At 43.6% G+C, this 22,187-nt stretch overlaps 1 long non-coding RNA gene across 1 annotated transcript in view; it reads right to left on the reverse strand.

The window, feature by feature from the left end:
- Positions 1 to 9,849: 9,849 nt before the first annotated feature.
- LOC141165006 (uncharacterized) overlaps positions 9,850 to 22,187 on the reverse strand; it is a 78,860-nt gene continuing 66,522 nt past the window's right edge. The window contains exons 2-3 of the long non-coding RNA XR_012251026.1: positions 20,035 to 20,078; positions 9,850 to 9,886 (exon numbers count right to left, since the gene is read on the reverse strand). This is a non-coding gene — a long non-coding RNA (uncharacterized lncRNA). The remainder of the gene's footprint in view (positions 9,887 to 20,034; positions 20,079 to 22,187) is intronic.

Here is a 22,187-nt window from a genome sequence, read left to right on the forward strand (position 1 = left end):
AGCAATGTATGCTACACTTCAAGTTCTACCCTCTATGTTTTCCCACCGATCGGGTTAAGGTGGCATTCATTATGTCTTACCTGGCGGGTGATGCCTTGGAATGGATCAACCCCCTATATGAAACACAGGATCCGATCCTCCTGGACCTAATGGCCTTCCTGGTGGCCTTTCTAATGGTCTTCGATGATCCTAACCCGGAGGCTCCTGCTGAAGCTTCACCTCCCAATATCCCGGAGCAGCCCCGATGGGTAATGTGTGTGGGTAGCACAATAGTCCTCCAGCCCAATGAGACTACTGCCCACCCAGAATCCTCACAGGGTGACTACGCTTTCCGGAATACTTCTCCCAACCTCAAGAGGCAGTCCAGACATGCTAGACGTAGAGGCAAGCCGTCACGCCAGGGTCTGTCCTCCCTGAGACCTCCTGACCCCAACCTTGAAGTCCCTACTGAAGCTTCATCTCCCTGTATCCCGGAGAAGCCCCAAAGGGTAATGTGCGTGGGTAGTGCTCCGGTTCTCCTGCCCGAAGAGACTTCTGCCCATCCAGACTCCACACAGGAGAACTTCCTGCACCCGGCATCAGATGCTTCACCCACTTTAACCGGTGTGCATGTCCAAGGATGCTCCAAAGCTGTGGTTACCTCTGAGTCTGTGCACCTCTACTACCTGGCGGAGGACCCCCTGTTGCCTCCTGAATCCTCCGGGATACCACTCGATGACAAATGGAGAGAGACTTCTCTACACTCGGTACTCGATACTTTGTCCGCTTCGTCCTGTGAGCCTGACAATCGGTACCCCAAAGTGGTAGTTACCCCCGAGGCTCTACACCCCTCCGACCAGGCGGAGGACCTCCAGTTGTCTCCAGAACCCTTCGGGGTGCTATCTGGTAGCGAAAGGACAGAGACTCTCCTATACTCTGTACCTGATACCTCGCTCGCTTCGTCCAGTGAGTCCAACCTAGTGTACTCCGAAGCAGAGGTTACTCCCGAGTCTCTACACCCCTCCGACCAGGCGGAGGACCTCCAGTTGTCTCCAGAACCCTTCGGGGTGCTACCTGGTAGCGAAAGGACAGAGACTCTCCTTTACTCTGTACCTGATACCTCGCTCGCTTCGTCCAGTGAGTCCAACCTAGTGTACTCCGAAGCAGAGGTTACTCCCGAGTCTCTACACCCCTCTGACCAGGCGGAGGACCTCCAGTTGTCTCCAGAACCCTTCGGGGTGCCACCTGGTGGTGAATGGACAGAGACTTTCCTATATCCTGGATCTGATACCTCGCTTGCTTCGTCCAGTGAGTCCGACCTTGTGTACTCTGAAGCAGAGGTTACCCTTGAGTCTCTACACCCCTCTGACCAGGCGGAGGACCTCCAGTTGTCTCCAGAACCCTTCGGGGTGCCACCTGGTGGTGAATGGACAGAGACTTTCCTATACTCGGTACCCGATACCTCGCCTGCTTCCTCCAGTGAGTCCGACCTAGTGTACTCTGAAGCAGATGTTTTCTCTGAGCCTCTGCACTCTTCTGACCCGGCGGAGGACCTCCAGTTGTTTCCTGAATTCTCCGGGGTACCACCAGATAACAAAGAGACAGTGACTTTTCCTCATTATGTACCTGATAACCCGTCTATTTCTTCCTGTGAGTTTGACAAGATGTACCTCGAAGCAGAGATTACCCCCAAGTCTCTGTCCCCCTCCAACCCGGTGAAGGACTTCCAGTTGTCTCCTGTACCCTCTGGGGTGCCACCTGAAAATATGTGGAGAGAGACTTCCTTGTGTGCTGTTCCTGGTACTCCACCCGTTTCGTCTGTTGCTGAGGATGGCTGGATAGGAGGTAGCATCCTAGCTAACCAGATGAGATCAATTTTTCCTGTGGACAGTGGAAGTGATCTCCTTGAAGTGAACGACTGGTCCTCGAATTCCCTGCGGAAGATTCTGGCAGGCCTGAAGAAGAGGGGGCGTAAGGGGGGGGGTACTGTAACATACCTGGCGGCGTCCTTGCATGGTGGTCCATCTCCCACTGTGCAAGAGCGCGCACTTGATCTCCAGTCCAGAATGTCTCTCTGGCTTCCCTCCTTGCTGTCTGTTTGTCTGTTTTGGCTGCATAGGGCGACGCCCGCTGAACTTCCTGTTTCTTGTACCTTCTGCGGACACGCCCCTGTTGCACCTTCAGCCTATTGCTGTCCATCTTTGGGTATTTATACCACCTTCTTCCTCAAGATGGCGCCTGAGCATTGTGTCCTGTCAGTCGGCTTTTTGTCTCTGACATGCCAGGTCCTATCCTGTTTTCCTGCCTGTTTTCCAGTTCTGTGTCTGAACTGTGGTCTGTTCTTGTGAACACGCTTCTTGCCTGTTCCTTCGCCTTCTAGGGGCCGTATTCCTAGATCTGCCTGTCTGTGCCTTGCGGTATCTGTTCCCGTCTGAACAGAGTCCTGTTTGTGTCTCTGCCTTGCGGTATCTGTTCCCGTCTGAACAGAGTCCTGTTTGTGTCCCTGCCTTGCGGTATCTGTTCCTGTCTGAACTGAGTCCTGTCTATTTCTCCTGTCTTGCAGTATCAGTTCCCGTGTCTGAACTGAGTCCTGTCTATGTCTCCTGCCTTGCGGTATCAGTTCCCGTGTCTGAACTGAGTCCTGTCTGTGTACTCTTGCCTGCTGCCTTTCCTGGAGGCTGTATTTCCAGGCCTGTCTGAACACGCTCCTAGCCTGTTCCTCCCGCCTTCTAGGGGCCGATTACCTAGATCCGTTCCTGTATCTTGTCTGTCCTGTCTGAACACGCTCCTTGCCTGTTCGTCCCGCCTCTCTGGGGGCCGTATTCCCAGACCCGCTCCTGTATCCCGCTGCAGTGTCGGTCTCTTCCGTACACTCAGTTCCAGTCTGAACTCTCTCCTATCCTTTACCTGTTTTGCCTCTATGTCCGTTCCTTTCCTTTTTCTGCAGAGTCTGAACTCGTACCTAACTCCTGCTTGTTGTCTCTGTACTCCCGTTTGTGAGTTTGTGGTCCACTTGCTACTTAACTGCAAATACCCTGTGGGTATCTGGCTCTGCCTTTCCCTTCCTGTCTGTTCCGTGTGAACAGAGCCCTGTCCGTCCTGCTCTGACTCCTTGCTCACTGCTCCGGCAGCCTTGCTCCGCTCTGACCCTTTTGCTCACTGCTCCGGCAGCCTTGCTCCGCTCTGACCCTTTTGCTCACTGCTCCGGCAGTCCTGTCCTGCCCTGCTTCTGCCCGCTGCTCCGGCAGTCCTGTCCTGCCCTGCTTCTGCCCGCTGCTCCGGCAGTCCTGTCCTGCCCTGCTTCTGCCCGCTGCTCCGGCAGTCCTGTCCTGCCCTGCTTCTGCCCGCTGCTCCGGCAGTCCTGTCCTGCCCTGCTTCTGCCCGCTGCTCCGGCAGTCCTGTCCTGCCCTGCTTCTGCCCGCTGCTCTGGCAGTCCTGTCCTGCCCTGCTTCTGCCCGCTGCTCCGGCAGTCCTGTCCTGCCCTGCTTCTGCCCGCTGCTCCGGCAGTCCTGTCCTGCCCTGCTTGTGCTCGCTGCTCCTGCAGCCCCGTCCTGCTCTGTTCTTGCCCACCGCTTCGGGCGTTCCCTCTCTGCTGTGGTTGTCTACCGCATCTGCGGTTCTGTGACCCAGTCTGTACTGGGTCTTAACCTTTCTGTGCTCCAGCCCGTCCTTTCGGCCAGTACCTTCCTGCCTGCATACTCGCCTGTATCCACCCATCTGCATACCTGCCGTGTTTGCTTACATCCACCAGTCTGTGCCTGCCTAACCTGCCTGTTCCAGTAATCCCAGTGTGGGTCAACCCCCGTGTCCGGAGTTTGACCTGGAGTAGCACCTGGTCCCTCTGCCCGGTTTCTCCCTGGTGCACTGGCGTCGTATGCCGTCGTGCCACCTTGGTCGGATCGGCCAGATACTTAGTCACGCCCCTCCAGGCACTCTCCGGTCCATGGTCCAGTGGAACTACAACACCCGCACACGCCAGTTAGTCTGGGCGTGTGCATAACAGAGAGTGATGCGAAAGAAGCCGTTTCTGCAAGCACGCCATAAACAGAGTCGGCTGAGGTATGCAAAAGCACATTTGGAGAAGCCAATTTCTTTTTGGAAGAAGGTCCTGTGGACTGATGAAACCAAGATTGAGTTGTTTGGTCATACAAAAAGGCGTTATGCATGGCGTCAAAAAAACACAGCATTCCAAGAAAAACACTTGCTACCCACAGTAAAATTTGGTGGAGGTTCCATCATGCTTTGGGGCTGTGTGGCCAATGCCGGCACCGGGAATCTTGTTAAAGTTGAGGGATGCATGGATTCCACTCAGTATCAGTAGATTCTTGACAATAATGTTCAAGAATCAGTGATAAAGTTGAAGTTCCGCAGGGGATGGATCTTTCAGCAAGACAATGATCCAAAACACCGCTCCAAATCTACTCAGGCATTCATGCAGAGGAGCAATTACAATGTTCTGGAATGGCCATCCCAGTCCCCAGACCTGAATATCATTGAACATCTGTGGGATCATTTGAAGAGGGCTGTCCATGCTCGGCGACCATCAAACTTAACTGAACTGGAATTGTTTTGTAAAGAGGAATGGTCAAAAATACCTTTATCCAGGATCCAGGAACTCATTAAAAGCTACAGGAAGTGACTAGAGGCTGTTATTTTTGCAAAAGGAGGATCTACTAAATATTAATGTCACTTTTCTGGTGAGGTGCCCATACTTATGCACCTGTCAAATTTTGTTTGAATGCAGATTGCACATTTTCTGTTAGTACAATAAACCTCATTTCAAGGCAGAAACATTACTGTGTCCAACAGTTATTACATATATCAAACTGAAATAGCTGTTGCAAAAATACCAATTTTAAGAAAACATTAAGCTTAAGATTAATAGGGGTGCCCAAACTTTTTCATATAACTGTATAAAAGTACAGTGCAGGCATTTCCAATCCTATTGTGATATTACTCCATATAGGATTTGCAAGTTCAGATGGGAGCTAACAAAAAAAGTGCAGAGCAGACATAATCAGTCATATGGTGAATAAGTGACATACCACAACCCCTCACACCACTCCAACGCCGTTTCGCTCCTGTTTAATCAGGGAGTGTGAATATAAAACCTCTAGTAGAAATCAGTTTATTTATTGAACTGTTTTTCAACTGGGGCCTTAATTGGATTCCCAGTTAGAAATGATCTTTTGCACTGCACGAAAGTAATCATTCATGGCGGTGCATCATTCTGTGTAAACAGGACTCGCACTGCTGAGAACAATGGCACCCTATGCTGAGAGGTCTTTTACTTTGGTCAGTATTTGCAGCAGAAATGCCTGCACCAAACTGCTGCACCAAAACACTGATGTCTCATGCACATGCGGCTTATATTTTCCTTGCAGATTTGAAGAAGTTTTAAATATGCAGCATGCAGCATGTCATCTTTAAGCGTTTTAAACCCATTCAAATGAGTAGCGAAAAACACATAAAAACGCATGCAAAAAAAGAGTAAAAAATGCATTTATTTTGCAGAGCATTTTTCCTGCCAAAAAGAAAAGCATTTTTGATGCAGAAATTTCTACTGCAAATACTTAACGTGCCCACATACCCTTTTAGGCTATGATAACACAGCAAAATAAATGAGATTTCTGAAATCTCCTGCACACATTGCTAATTTTTTCCTTGGAGATTTCAAGCAGTCAATTCTTTCCGCGATTTTGCAGCATTTTTTACCCAGTTTAATGAATAGGAAAAAAACGCATCAAGAATGCAGGCAAAAACATGGCAAAAATTACATATGTTATAACATGTTTTTCCTGCCAACACATGAATATTTGCAGCAGATTTTTCTGCTGCAAATCCTGAACATGTGCACAAAGCCTAAACATGCATTTAAAAGAATGCCGATCTGTAAAAAATTGGCAGTTGTATGGTGTCTATGGTTGGCCTATGTAAACACAACCTTTAATGTTGAGAGTATTATTATAGCATTATAGGGATTGGTACTGTACAGTGAGCATCAGGTACGGTGCTACATCACTGTGTGAAAAGCATTTATAAAGGCATTTGGCACATGTAACTTTGCATTTTCACACTGATTTGTTTTGTTTAAAAATCTTAGTTATTAGTAACTAGTTGTAAATTGGTGATTGATTAAAGATCTGGGTTTTTATTTATTTATTTTATTCATTGCAACAGATATAGATGCATCTCACTATATTAGAATATCATCAAAAAAAATATTTATTTTAGTTCTTCAATACAAAAAGTGAAACTCATATATTATATAGAGTCATTACAAACAGAATGATTTATTTCAAGTGTTTATTTCTGTTAATGTTGATGATTATGGCTTACAGCCAATGAAAACACAAAAGTCATTATCTCAGTAAATTAGAATACTTTATAACAGCAGCTTCAAAAATGTTTTTAAAATCCAAAATGTTGACCTACTGAAATGTATGTTCAGTAAATGCACTCAATACTTGGTTGGGGCTCCTTTTGCATCAATTATTGCATCAATGCGGCGTGGCATGGAGGCGATCAGCCTGTGGCACTGCTGAGGTGTTATGGAAGCCCAGGTTGCTTTGATAGCAGCCTTCAGCTCGTCTGCATTGTTGGGTCTGGTGTCTCTCATCTTCCTCTTGACAATACTCCATAGATTCTCTATGAGGTTAAGGTCAGGCGAGTTTTCTGGTCAATCAAGCACAGTGATACTGTTGTTTTTAAACCAGGTATTGGTGCTTTTGGCAGTGTGGACAGGTGCCAAGTCCTGCTGGAGAAGGAAATTTCCAACTCCAAAAAGCTTGTCGGCAGAGGGAAGCATGAAGTGAGCTAAAATTTCCTGGTAGATGGCTGCGCTGACTTTGGTCTTGATAAAACACAGTGGACCTACACCAGCAGATGACATGGCTCCTCAGACCATCACTGATTGTGGAAACTTCACACTAGACCTCAAGCAGCTTGGATTGTGGCCTCTCCACTCTTCCTCCAGACTCTGGGACCTTGATTTCCAAATGAAAATTGGAACTCTGGGACCTTGTGGAGTGTGTCAATGACTGCCTTCTGGACAACTGTCAACTCAGCAGTCTTCCCCATTATTGTGGAAGTAGGCTCTATGATTGTAGAGCTTACTGAACTAGACTAAGGGGCCTTTTTTAATGCTTAGGAAGCCTCTGCAGGTGCATTTTGTTAATTATTTTAATTTACTGAGATAATGACTTTAGTGTTTTCATTGGCTGTAAGCCATAATCATCAACATTAACTGAAATAAACACTTGAGATAGATCACTCTGTTTGTAATGACTCTATATAATATATGAGTTACACTTTTTGTATTGAAGAACTGAAATAAATTCATTTTTTGATGATATTCTAATTTAGTGAGATGCACCTGTATGTGACAAGTGGTCACAGGTTTCTTCTATGAGTTAGAAAGACATGGCAAACTTCTGCCAGAAACAGTGACATACTTGAATAGAACTCAACTACAATATCAGACACAGCCAATGGCCATGTGATGTGCTTTTTTTTTTTTATAGATTTTTAAATACTGCACTCATGCTGTATACATGGGTGGTGTTCACTTTAAATAATACTGGTGGCAAACTTGTATCCTACAAGACACTGGGCATTCAATAGTTGATTCCTTGACAGCTCTAGATCACTTTTTAGTATGTTCAAGAACTAATTAAAGTATCCTGTGAAATGTGATCGGTTTCTATGTTTATCACCTCTTTACATCTGTGTTCCGTCTTACGCTCATCTGGCATTGAATGGGTTAATTAAGGGATTGCTACCAGAACATTTATCCCAAGTCTATCCTCCCATTCTGCTTCGCATTATGTGCTAACTGGGCCACATTAAGTTACTGTTTTCTTTCTGCATCTTCTGGTAGGGGGTGTAGCCAGAGTAAAGTCACAATGTGATTAAGCTATTCCTCTTTGCTGTTATTTTTACTAATGGACCAAGCTCCATGCAGCTCTATTGAAATTGTAATGAGTCCCAGACAAAAGCCGTAATCAGTACTAGGTGTGGTAAGTAGATTCAGGTGGGGGAGGGGATACTTAGTAGGTTCTACCATTATTTTAGAACAAAGAATGAGGTCATTAATCTTCCAAATCTCAGAACTGACAATTGGACACTACAGCTCCAGATTTAGGAGATACTTACTAAAGATTGCATTAATTTGCTCCATTCTACGTTCACCTGAGGAGTGGTTGCTAATATACAGAGTATATATGTCTAACAGGTGCATATAGATTTTGTGCTACAAGGTACTCACCATGCAACAAATAGGAATATTTGATACTTTCACAGACCCCCAAAACCCCATACCAGTCCCTTCTGGACATGTCATAAAGTTGCTATGCAATAGAAAAAACTCCAAACTAAAAAATGATTTGTGAAATAATCATCCACAATGAAGGCAGAATCATCTGCTCCACCAACGTTCCAGTTAATCTAAAGATATGCATATTCAGTGGCATATTTAACAACATTCCAATGTTGGAACCTCACCTGTCTTATAACCTCACCTGTCTCCTGAAAGTTAGATTTCAATCTGCCTGATCCTATTGTTTGCCCTTATATATAAAGGTGGTGCTCTTCCCACTAGTTTAGAGGAACATACAATACATGTTTCCATTATGACCAATATTGTGACACATTGTAGATTCTGGTCAACGCTGCACATGTACGAATTCGTTTTTTGCTTCACTAACCATTTGTGAAAGCTGTGCCCAAAGATGGACGGACACTTACATTTTTTTTGTGGCAAAATGAACAACAGGCAACTCTTTTTGAATGATATATCAAGTATTTTTACCTGCACTGATATCCAGAGAAAAAAAACATTATATATATACAGGGTGGTCCAAAAGAAGGTGGACAGAAAGTGTAATAAGGTTATGAAGGGGGAGATTTATCAAACATGGTGTAAAGTGAAACTGGCTCAGTTGCCCTTAGCAACCAATCAAATTCCACTTTTCATTCCTCACAGACTCTTTGAAAAAAAAAGTCTTTACTTCCAACAAGATGCCCCCCTCCACATCTTGATGAAACATCTCCTAATAAATGGATTGGCCAAAGAGGCCCACTTGATTGGCCGGCACGTTCACCAGACTTGACCCCAATGGATTTTTTCTTTTGGGGAGTACTCAAGGACAAAGTTTATAGTTGAAAACCAAAAAGTGTCAGTGATTTGAAAAATGACATAAGAGATGCATTTCAAGAAATTAATACCCAAAGAGACTTGTGCAAAAAAGTTTGTTGAAGCGTAAGAGGCGACTTCAAAGCTGTGCAAATTGTAATGGAAAACAGTTTGAGCACCTGCGTTGATAAAATTTAAGGGCTTTTGTATTATTGTTCAGAATAAAATCTAATTGTCAATGTTATGCTTGTGTTAGTAAATATAATTTTATATACAAATCAAAATAAATGTTATTATTTTCTGGCCACCTACTTTTGGACCACCATATATATATATATATATATATATATATATATATATGTATAGCTACATAATGTACTTTTAAGGCAATTAAAAGACTTGTTCCGATCAGAAAACCTTATTTGTGAACATAGCTGAACAGACGATCAGCTAACTGTAAAATCAATCAGATATCACCAGCGGGATCAGCAGGGGGCCACACTGGTCAAATGTCGTATGGGCATTGCGCCCATTCAAATGTTTTGCGGACCATGTAAATACAGGGTTTCACAAAGTCCTCCAGTCACTTTTCTATGCATCCTTTGGCTCATCGATGTGGCTCCTGAGTGCGAGATCCCCTATATAACATCCATATTAGAAAATGGAAAGGGTTGTACAAACAGAATAAGCAGTTTCAGTAACCTAGTTATGGGAAGAATTGTGGAAAATATAATTACCTTTAACCACGTTTAGTCCACATGTTCTGTGCATTTACTATAAATTAAAAATACATTTACATTATTATGCTTTTCATGTCTTCTACAAATAAATCTAAAATTCCTTTGGTTAGATTAAAATCCACCACACAGAAGCATATTCTGTCCAATTTGGCTTCATATGTGGGCACTGTACTCATTTTATAACTACACATTCAGATTTAATAGCTCCCCAGCACAAAATCACACTGTGTGCAGCATTAGGAAATATTTCTGAAGTATTTGAATAGCAAAAATACTGTAACAATTCACCAGGGATCATGGATGGAAATTTTGAAGGAATTACAGTATCTTAATTTTATACATTTTATTCTGTGTCAAGATCAGTTCCAAGTAAACTTGGTTTTACTTATTAATTAGATTTCTTATAGATGTATAATATTACTACCAACAGGGGTGGACACTGACAACTTGGGGCCCCTGTGCAGGAAATGTGTCTGAGCCCCCCTCCTTTTATGGAAACAAAGCTACAGATATGTATATATAGCCACATATATATATCTTAAATAGTCTCCTTTAATACGTATATTACTGTGCCATATTACACAGTGCTCTCTCTTGTTATGTACAGCACTGTCCCTTACATATCGGATAATATAGCGCCCTGTTTTTTATTACATAGTGTCATCTCTTGTTAGATATATAATGCAATGATGGCTGATGGAGCATGGGAAAGCTTCTTTTCTGATGGAGGAGCTGATGGACTGTTCCTCTGGTCAGATGCTGCCTCACCAGATCCTCCATCAGTAGTCATTTTAACGACTATGTAATAGTAGAGGGAACTGTGACTTACAAAAATAATGCAAAGAATTCACTATGTAAGGGACAGCACTGTGCATAACAGCAAATGCAGCTATATAATAAGAGACGGCACCACAAATAACTAGACAGGATGGCACATAATAAGGGACGGTGTTATACATAATAAAAGAGGAAACTGTAACTAAGGATGGCATTAGACATAATAAGTGAGTACACTGTATACTAAGGGACTATGCTATACATAATAAGGCTACATTCCTGTATCCATGTGCAGTGTCGGTATGTTGCCTGCTTTTACAGACGCAATGAGCATGTCCTATTCTGATCCTCAAAATTGGATCAGAACAGGACATTCTCTGACCCTCACGGATCTCATTCTCAGATCTGTGATTTTCACAGATGTGTGAATGGACCCAGAAAACTCTACGAGTCCTTGTGCCGTCCGATAAAAAAATCTGGCAGCTCACAGACATTTCACACAAATGTGATAATGCAGCCTAAGAGATTTTACATGTAACATTATCACTCCAAGTCACACAGTGCAGATACAGAATAAAATTTACATCAAGGGACTTACTGCTGACATCTCATCTGATTAGAGTCTGTTTCTGCTGCTTCTTCTCCATCTGGTCAGACCTTCATGTCGACATCTCCCAGCCACAACTCATCTTGTCACACTGATCACCGCAGTCCTAAAAATAACAAGGTAATATATATTGTATACATATATGTGTCTCCCCCGCACTGCGCCCTGAATACATATATGTACCCCACCATTAATATACTATTAGCCACGCACCAATCAAAATATATCCATCATTGTCCTCTCCATCACCTCCATCATTGTCTTCTCCCTCACCTCCATCATTGCTCTCCCCATCCCCATCATTGCTCTCCCCACCTCCATCATTGCTCTTCCCACATCCATCATTGTTCTCCCCATCCCCATCATTGCTCTCCCCCACATTCATTATTGTTCTCACCCCCATCATTGTTCTCCCCATCATTGCTCTCCCCCAGCTCCATCATTGTTCTCCCCCACCCCCATCATTGCTCTCCCCCACCTCCATCATTGTTCTCATCCCCCATTATTGTTCTCCCCATCATTGCTCCCCCCCACTCCATCATTGCTCTCCCCCAGCTCCATCATTGTTCTCCCCACCCCTATCATTGCTCTCCCCCACTCCATCATTGCTCTCCTCCAACTCCCTCATTCCCATAATTGTTCTCCCCCACCCCCATCATTGTTCTCTCCATCATTACTCTCCCCCGCTCCATCATTGCTCTCCCCCACCTCCATCATTGTTCTTCCTCATCCCCATCATTGTCCTCTCCCCCACCTTCATCATTGCTCTCCCTACCTCCATCATTGCTCTCCCCACCTCCATCATTGCTCCCCCCAGCTCCATCATTGTTCTCCCCCACCCCCAGCATTGCTCTCCCCCACCTCCATCATTGTTATCACCCCCATCACTGTTCTCCCCATCATTGCTCCCCCCCACTCCATCATTGCTCTCCCCCAGCTCCATCATTATTCTCCCCACCCCTATCATTGCTCTCCCCCACTCCATCATTGCTCTCCTCCAACTCCATCATTGTTCTCCCTCATTCCCATCATTGTTCTCCCCCACCCCCATCATTGTTCTCTCCATCATTGCTCTCCCCTGCTCCATCATTGCTCTCCCCCACCTCCATCATTGTTCTCCCTCATCCCCATCATTGTCCTCTCCCCCACCTTCATCATTGCTCTCCCTACCTCCATCATTGCTCTCCCCACCTCCATCATTGCTCCCCCTATGTCCATCATTGCTCTCCCCATCCCCATCATTGTTCTTCCCATCATTGCTCTCCCCACCTCCATCATTGCTCTGCCCCACCACCATCATTACTCTCCCCCATCCCCATTGCTATCCCCACCCCCATCATTGCTCTCGCTCATCCCCATCATTGTTCTTCCCATCATTGCTCTCCCCCACCTTCATCATTGCTCTCCCCCACCTCCATCATTGCTCTCCCCAACCCCATCATTGCTCTCCCCACCTGCATCATTGCTCTTCCCACCTCCATCATTGTTCTCCCCATCCCCATCATTGCTCTCCCCCACCTCCATAATTGTTCCCCCCCTTTCATCTTTGTTCTCCCTCATCACCATCATTGTTATTTCCCCCATTCCCATCATTGTTATCTCCTCCATACCCATCATTGTCTCCCCCACCTCCATCATCATTGTTCTTCCTCATTCCCATCATTGTTATCTCCTCCATCATTGTCTCCCCCACCACCCCTCATTGTCCTGGACCTCTCCCCAGTGTATTAGTGTAAAAACAAACCAAAAAAGAACAACACTCACCTCTCTGCCCGTTCCTCCGGAGCATTGTCGTTGCCGGCAACTTTCTCTCTGACAAACACAGGCCCACACTGCATGATGACGTTATCAAGCTGCGCAAGCCTGTGTCACTGAGAAAGCGCCGGGCAGGAAGCAGAGGATGGATCCCTCAGCTCCGCTCCCTTGCTATTTTCCTCCTGTCAGCAGCGGAGCTGCAGGGATCGCTCCCTGCCCACCGCACACTATGAGGGCAATCTGGCCATGGCCCCCCCGGAGCCTAGGGCTTCGAGAAGCCGGCCAGATTGCCCTCATTATTAGCCGCTCTGCAAGGTCTGCCCTCCACCACCGGGCCCTGGTGCAGCTGCACCGACTGCATTGGCAGTTTGTCTGCCCCTGATTTCAGAAACATTTATGTCAATGTATATCTTCCCATCCTTATTTTGGAGATTCATGCTCTAAAAAGCATTCACCCCTCTATGAATCAGGAGCACCTGACTCCACCATGCCCTCTCATCAACACCGCCGGGAAAATTACGGGTCTTGATGAATCAGGGTCAATGTGTTAATGAGGAAGAGAATGTCAGGTTTTCTGCAACTTAATATAATATCATGGTCAGGACACCTGGAAACAAAATGTGGATATCCCAAAATGATGGCATCATCTTGGTTGCAAAGCTGCCGTTTTGGCTGTTTTTAAGAAGCCCTTCATTTTCCCAACACTAATTATGTATTTCTAAACCAATTTTGTAAAAGAAAAAAAGTATTCATAGCTTTCTTATATTATTTGATTAAAAAAAAAATATTTCTATAGGTGAATTTCTTTGGTATACCACTGCTGGTTTTCTTTTGGTCTCCTAAAATTATGGCTTTAAGTGTAACTCCACAACTGTTTTCACACAATTCATTGGTACATTTAAAAAGACAACAAAGTGAATATAAAAAGTCTACACTTTAATTTCAGAATGTTTTCAACCTTTAATGTCACACATAATCTGTACAAATCCATTGAGAAACACATTTAATTAATTTTGACATATACAGTACAGACCAAAAGTTTGGACACACCTTCTCATTTAAAGATTTTTCTGTATTTTCATGACTTTGAAAATTGTACATTCACACAGAAGGCATCAAAACTATGAATTAACACATGTGGAATTATATACTTAACAAAAAAAAGCGTGAAACAGCTGAAAATATGTCCTATAGTCTAGGTTCTTCAAAGTAGCCACCTTTTGCTTTGATGACTGCTTTGCATACTCTTGGCATTCTCTTGATGAGCTTCAAGAAGTAGTCACCGGAAATGGTCTTCCAACAATCTTGAAGGAGTTCCCAGAGATGCTTAGCATTTGTTGGCCCTTTTGCCTTCACTCTGCGGTCCAGCTCACCCCAAACCATCTCGATTGGGTTCAGGTCTGGTGACTGTGGAGGCCAGGTCAACTGGCGTAGCACCCCATCACTCTCCTCCTTGGTCAGATAGCCCTTACACAGCCTGGAGGTGTGTTTGGGGTCATTGTCCTGCTGAAAAATAAATGATGGTCCAACTAAACGCAAACAGGATGGAATAGCATGCCGCTGCAAGATGCTGTGGTAGCCATGATGGTTCAGTATGCCTTCAATTTTGTAGAAATCCCCAATAGTGTCACCAGCAAAGCACCCCCACACCATCACACCTCCTCCTCCATGCTTCACGGTGGGAACCAGGCATGTAGAGTCCATCCGTTCACCTTTTCTGCGTTGCACAAAGACATGGTGGTTGGAACCAAAGATCTCAAATTTGGACTCATCAGACCAAAGCACAGATTTCCACTGGTCTAATATCCATTCCTTGTGTTCTTTAGCCCAAACAAGTCTCTTCTGCTTGTTGCCTGTCCTTAGCAGTGGTTTTCTAGCAGCTATTTTACCATGAAGGCCTGCTGCACAAAGTCTCCTCTTAACAGTTGTTGTAGAGATGTGTCTGCTGCTAGAACTCTGTGTGGCATTGACCTGGTCTCTAATCTGAGCTGCTGTTAACCTGCGATTTCTGAGGCTGGTGACTCAGATAAACTTATCCTCAGAAGCAGAGGTGACTCTTGGTCTTCCTTTCCTGGGGCGGTCCTCATGTGAACCAGTTTCTTTGTAGCGCTTGATGGTTTTTGCAACTGCACTTGGGGACACATTCAAAGTTTGCCCAATTTTTCGGACTGACTGACCTTCATTAAAGTAATGATGGCCACTCGTTTTTCTTTACTTAGCTGCTTTTTTCTTGCCATAATACAAATTCTAACAGTCTATTCAGCAGGACTATCAGCTGTGTATCCACCTGACTTCTGCACAACACAACTGATGGTCCTAACCCCATTTATAAGGCAAGAAATCCCACTTATTAAACCTGACAGGGCACACCTGTGAAGTGAAAACCATTTCCGGTGACTACCTCTTGAAGCTCATCAAGAGAATGCCAAGAGTGTACAAAGCAGTCATCAAAGCAAAAGGTGGCTACTTTGAAGAACCAAGAATATAAGACATTTTTTCAGTTGTTTCACACTTTTTTGTTAAGTATATAATTCCACATGTGTTAATTCATAGTTTTGATGCCTTCAGTGTGAATGTACAATTTTCAAAGTCATGAAAATACAGAAAAATCTTTAAATGAGGAGGTGTGTCCAAACTTTTAGTCTGTACTGTATATACAGTGGAGAAAATAAGTATTTGATACACTGCAGATTTTGCAAGTTTTTCCACCTACAAAGAGTGGAGAGGTCTGTAATTTTTCTCATAGGTACACTTCAACTGTGAGAGACAGAATCTAAAAAAAAATCCAGAAATTCACATTATGTGATTCTTACATAATTAATTTGCATTTTATTGCATACAATAAGTATTTGATACAATAGAAAAACAGAACTTAATATTTGGTAAATAAACCTTTGTTTGCAAATACAGATGTCAGATTTTTCCTCTAGCTCTTGACCAAGTTTGCATACTCTGCAGCAGGGATTTTGTCCCACTCCTCCATACAGATCTTCTCCAGATCTTTCAGGTTTCGGGGTTGTTGCTGGGCAACATTGAGTTTCAGCTCCCTCCAAAGATTTTCTATTGGATTGAGGTCTGGAGACTGGCTAGGCCACTTCAGGACCTTGAAATGCTTCTTACAGAGTCACTCCTTAGTTGCCCTGGCTGTGTGTTTCAGGTCATTGTCATGCTGGAAGACCCAGTCACGACCCATCTTCAATGCTCTTGCTGAAGGAAGGAGGTTGTTGGCCAAAATCTTGCGAAACATGACCCCATCCATTCTCCCTTCACTATGGTGCAGTCGTCCTGTCCCCTTTGCAGAAAAGCACCCCCAAAGTATGATGTTTCCCCCCACCATGCTTCACGGTTAGGATGGTGTTCTTGGCGTTGTACTCATCCTTCTTCTCCCTACAAACACGGCGAGTTGAGTTGATACCAAAAAGTTCTATTTTGGTCTCATCTGACCAACACGACCTTCTCCCATGCCTCCTCTGCATCATCTAGATGGTCATTGGTGAACTTCAAAGGGGCCTGGACATGTGCTGGCGTGAGCAGAATGACCTTGTGTGCCCTGCAGGATTTTAATCCATGACGGCGTAGTGTGTTACTAACGGTAATGTTTGAGACTGTGGTCCCATCTCTCTTCAGGTCATTGACCAGGTCCTCCCATGTAGTTCTGTGCTGATTCCTGACCTTTCTCAGCTCAGAATCATCCTTACCCCGCGAGGCGAGATCTTGCACAGAGCCCCAGACCGAGGAAGATTGACAGTCATCTTGTGTTTCTTCGATTTTCCAATAATTGTGCCAATAGTTGTTGCCTTCTCACCAAGTTGCTTGCCTATTGTCCTGTAGCCTATTCCAGCCTTGTGCAGGTCTACAATTTTGTCCCTGGTGTCCTTAGACTGCTCTTTGATCTTGGCCATGATTAAGTGTGTGGACAGGTGTATTTTATACAGGTAACGCGTTCAAACAGGTGCAATTAATACAGGTAATGAGTGCAGAGTAGAAGGGCTTCTTAAAGAAAAACTAACAGGTCTGTGAGAATTCTTGCTGGTTGGTAGCTGATCAAATACTTATTTGATGCAATTTAATTATTTAAAAATCATACAATGTGATTTTCTGTTTTTTTACTTTTAGATTCTGTCCATCATAGTTGAAGTGTACCTATGATAAAAATTACAGACCTCTCCATTCTTTGTAGGTGGGAAAACTTGCAAAATCGGTTGTGTATCAAATACTTATTTTCCCCACTGCATAATGAATAACAACATGTCAACTATTTATGTTTTTTTACATTTTTAGTATTAGTCCATTTATTAGAGGAGTACTTAAAGCGGTTGTCCAGTTTACTCTATGTGACTGCAAACTTGGGAATTCTCATATCTTGCATTGCTATAAGCGATATAAGTGAATTGAGTGAGGTCACACACATCTAGTCGGAATGTAGTTTGCAATATGGATATTGCATACTTGCGGTCACATGATGCCAATTCCTGGCGCTGACATCGGAGAACCCTCACAGAGTGCGCTGTGCGAGATGTGAGGATTCACAAGTCTGCAGTCACACACAGTGACTGCAGGCTTTCGTAACAAACCTGGACAACCCCTTTCATGCATCTGAACATTATTTAAACATAATATATAAGTAGATCAAAATCCACAAAGACACATGACAATAACTGACAAAATGCAAATAATAATGTTATTTATGCAAAAAAAATCTTCAGATAGGAGTACAGTATCTTATATAATATTTTGTGGTTTTAAGACCAATTATCCAATATTGAACAATGCCATATTGGATTCTATATACAAGTGCTTCTCACTAAATTAGAATATCATCAAAAAGTTAATTTATTTCTGTTCTTCAATACAAAAAGTGAAACTCAAATATTAAATAGAGTCATTACAAGCAGAGTGATCTATTTCAAGTGTTTATTGTCCGGTACTTTTAAAAAACTGCCAGTGTGTTTTAATGATAAATACAACCTTCTTTCTAATTACCTTGCGCTGCTGATACTGCATGTGAGCGGCGCTATTGGTGGCCACTCACAGGTAGCACGTGACCCCCGGCTGCAGCCGGCGCTGACATCCGCTGACGTCACGACAAGTTGCGGCTGCAGCCGGGGGTCCCTCTTCCTCATTCCACTCGTGGCTGCTGGGTTGTGGGCGGGTTTATTCCCTTGCGTCACACCCGGCATCCACCGCGCGCTCTCCCTGTCCTCATTCACTGGGAAAGTGGATGCTTGGTGTGACGCAGGGGAATAACTCTGCCCACAACCCAGCAGCCACCGCGGGGACCCCAGCGCTGAGTCATGCCTCACTTGTCGTGACGTCAGCGTGGGGTCATGTGCTGCCTGTGAGCGGCCACCGATAGCACCGCTCACAGGCAGTATCAGCAGCGCAAGGTAATTAGAAAGAAGGTTGTATTTATCATTAAAACACACTGGCATTTTTTTAAAAGTACCGGACAACCCCTTTAATGTTGATGATTATGGTTTACAGTCAACGAGAACACAAAAGTCATTCTCTCAGTAAATTATAATACTTTATAACAACAGCTTGAAAAATGTTTTTAAATTCTGAAATGTTGGCCTACTGAAATGTATGTTCAGTAAATGCACTCAATACTTGGAAGGGGCTCCTTTTGCATGAATTACTGCATCAATGCGGCATGGCATGGAGGCAATCAGCCTGTGGCACTGCTGAGGTGTTATGGAAGCCCAGGTTGCTTTGATAGCAGCCTTTAGCTTGTCTGCATTGTTGGGTCTGGTGTCTCTCATCTTCCTCTTGACAATACCCCATAGATTCTTTATGGGTTAAGCTTGTTGGCAGAGAAAAACATGAAGTGCTCTAAAATTTCCTTTTAGACGGCTGCACTGACTTTGGTCTTGATAAAACACAGTGGACCTACACCAGCAGATGACATGGCTCCCCAAACCATCACTGATTGTGGAAACTTCACACTAGACCTCAAGCAGCTTGGATTGTGGCCTCTCCACTCTTCCTCCAGACTCTTGGACCTTGATTTCCAAATGAAATGCAAAATTTACTTTCATCTGAAAACAACACCTTAGACCACTGAGCAACAGTCCAGGTCTTTTTCTCCTTGGCCCAGATAAGATGCTCCTGGTGTTGTCTATTGGTCATGAGTGGCTTGACACAAGGAATGCGACACTTGTAGCCCATGTCCTGGATACGTCTGTGTGTGGTGGCTCTTGAAGCAATGACTCCAGCAGCAGTCCACTCCTTGTGAATGTCCCCCAAATTTTTGAATGTCTTTTTCTTAACAATTCTTTCAAGGCTGAGGTTATCCCATTTACTGGTGCACCTTTTTCTACCACACTTTTTCCTTCCACTCAACTTTCCATTAATATGCTTGGATACAGCACTATGTGACCAGCTAACTTCTTTGGCAATGACCTTTTGTGGTTTACCATCCTTGAGGAGTGTGTCAATGACCGCCTTCTGGACATCTGTCAAGTCAGCAGTCTTCACCATGATTGTGGAGCCTACTGAAACAGAATAAGGGACCTGCATCAGAAGCCTTTGCAGGTGTTTTTTGTTAATTATTCTAATTTACTGAGATAATGACTTTTGTGTTTTCATTGGCTGTAAGCCATAATCATCAACATTAACAGAAATAAACACTTGAAATAGATCACTCTGTTTGTATTGACTCTATATAATATATTAGTTTCACTTTTTGTTTTGAAGAACTGAAATAAATTAACTTTTTGATGATATTCTAATTTAGTGAGAAGAACTTGTATATGATGCCTATTTAGGATCATCCTCAGGTAGTACTGGCTCCACACCTAGTCAAAAGTGCCCACATTGAACTGACTGATCACTGTTAAAGATTAGGGTTTCCAACAAGTAATTAAACATAATTTTGGGGGTAACATTTACGACGTGTCCACAGGAAATTTAATTTGTTTCGGTGAGCCTGTAATCATCTCACTTTAACTGTGTCCTGCAGGGGGTACTTGGGAAAAAATGCTTAAAGGAGTAAAAGCATTAAGAGACATCTGGAGAAGGAGATCAGAAGGCAAGGAACTTACCTGAATCTAAGTAGTAGGTCATTAAAACAAGTCAGTCCCCAATCCTGAAAGGAGTCAAAATTATGTGTTAGCAGATGGGTGTAATATATGTAATGAAGCAGAACATCCTGAGCTGCATTTCTCACTGAAGAAAAATACTCCTTCGTCACCTTTCCTCAGTTTATACAGAGATGGACAACTACTATAGTATGTTACATGTTGCCTTTTAGCACTATCATAATAGCACATACACATGCAGCTTTGATTAATCAGAAAAAGAGTCTGCTAAAGAATTTGAGATTAAACAACTTTCTATGTTATTGTATTTATTGCTATATTGGAGTGGCCACATCATACCACTACTGAGGGAATATAAAGAATCCATTGATTGTGATACTGAGTTTTATTGAAGGTCTTGTACATTTATCCATAAGCACTTTATTGAATTATTAGGTGGGATTTTTTGTTTGGAATATTTTAGCATCTTAAATAAAACTAGATTTTTAAAGGTGTTGCTTATGCAAAAATTGTTATGTCCGTACCCTTACTATATAGATACTTTGTAAGCTGTGACTTTCAATGTACTGGAAAAAAGTCCAAAGTTGCTAAACTGGCCATAGAGATACTTTGTATGGTTGGCTTACCTTTAGCAGATTCGCAATCACTTCATCACCCCGGTCAGTCTTTCTAAGGCAATCTCTAGCACACTTATGCTAAAGATTTACAGTGGCAACACACTGGTAAGTCAGCACAGTTTTTTTCTTTTTCCTAAGTATGGTAGAGCTCTTTGTTATTTTCTGTACCTTTGTCAATCTGTATAAAATCTAGCCAAATGCAAAGGCATGACAGCCAACTGTAGGCATGATCAGTCTACATTGGGGTGCGTGGAGGTCTACAGACAATTACAGAATTCAAATTTGGGAAACACTGACTAAGACTAAAACTAAGACTGATGTACATGAACGTGGTTATTGGAACAATTACAGATTCCTGACAGAGCCCTTTAATATAACATTATGCCAATGTATTAGGAGACAAAATGCAGATAGTAAATAGGTATGAATATCTAGACCATACATGTCAAACTCTGGCCTGTGGGCCAAATCTGGCCTGCAGAGTGGTTATATTTGGCCCATGACACCAGACCCACCACCCCTATGTGGGGCCATTTTCTCTGTATGGAGAATTATGTGGGGCCCATTATACTGCATGGACGACTATATGGGGCCCATTATTCGGTATGGAGGACTATGTGGGACCCATTATTCTGTATGGAGGACTATGTGGCCCATTATACTGTATGGAGGACTATGTGGGGCCCATTATTCTGTATGGAGGACTATGTGGGGCCCATTATACTGTATGGAGAACTATGTGGGGCCCATTATTCTGTATGGAGGACTATGTGGCCCATTATACTGTATGGAGGACTATGTGGGGCCCATTATTCTGTATGGAGGGCTATGTGGGGTATTATACTGTATGGAGGACTATGCGAGGCCCATTATACTGTATGGAGGACTATGTGGGGCCCATTATTCTGTATGGAGGGCTATGTGGGGCATTATACTGTATGGAGGACTATGCAAGGCCAATTATACTGTATGGAGGACTATGTGGGGCATTATACCGTATGGAGGACTATGCGAGGTCCATTATACTGTATGGAGGACTATGTGGGGCCCATTATTCTGTATGGCGGACTATGTGGGGCCCATTATACTGTATACTGGTTGGCCCACGACTTTGTCCAAGTATTTTATTTTGGCCCTCTGTGTGTTTGAGTTTCACATCCCTGATCCAGTCCATGATGCTTTGCTTTATAACTTCAGTTAGTGTATACAATACATGTATTTGTGATAAATTCTGTTATTTTAATGTGAAAACTGTTACAATTAGAAATGTGTGACTCATAATAAAGACTGTAAGTATCAGCCCCTTAATCTCATGCTTGAAGTACAATTACTGGATGTAAATAACATATAAAAAATAGTATATGTAACAAGTTAGATACGACTGGCAGCATTAGTGGCAAGGCGGAACCAGTGCATTATTGTAAATGACTGACCTACAATAAATAACTGGATATTGATTTTCAGCATATGCTTGTTACTTTAAGTTCTCCATTAATTACTTGAGGTTTTAATGGCATCACTGTGGTACTAGAGACAGCT

The sequence above is a fragment of the Phyllobates terribilis genome, unplaced genomic scaffold (genome assembly GCF_046119375.1).
Source record: "Phyllobates terribilis strain yellow unplaced genomic scaffold, ASM4611937v1 Scaffold_11__3_contigs__length_659146591, whole genome shotgun sequence".
NCBI lineage: Eukaryota > Metazoa > Chordata > Amphibia > Anura > Dendrobatidae > Phyllobates > Phyllobates terribilis.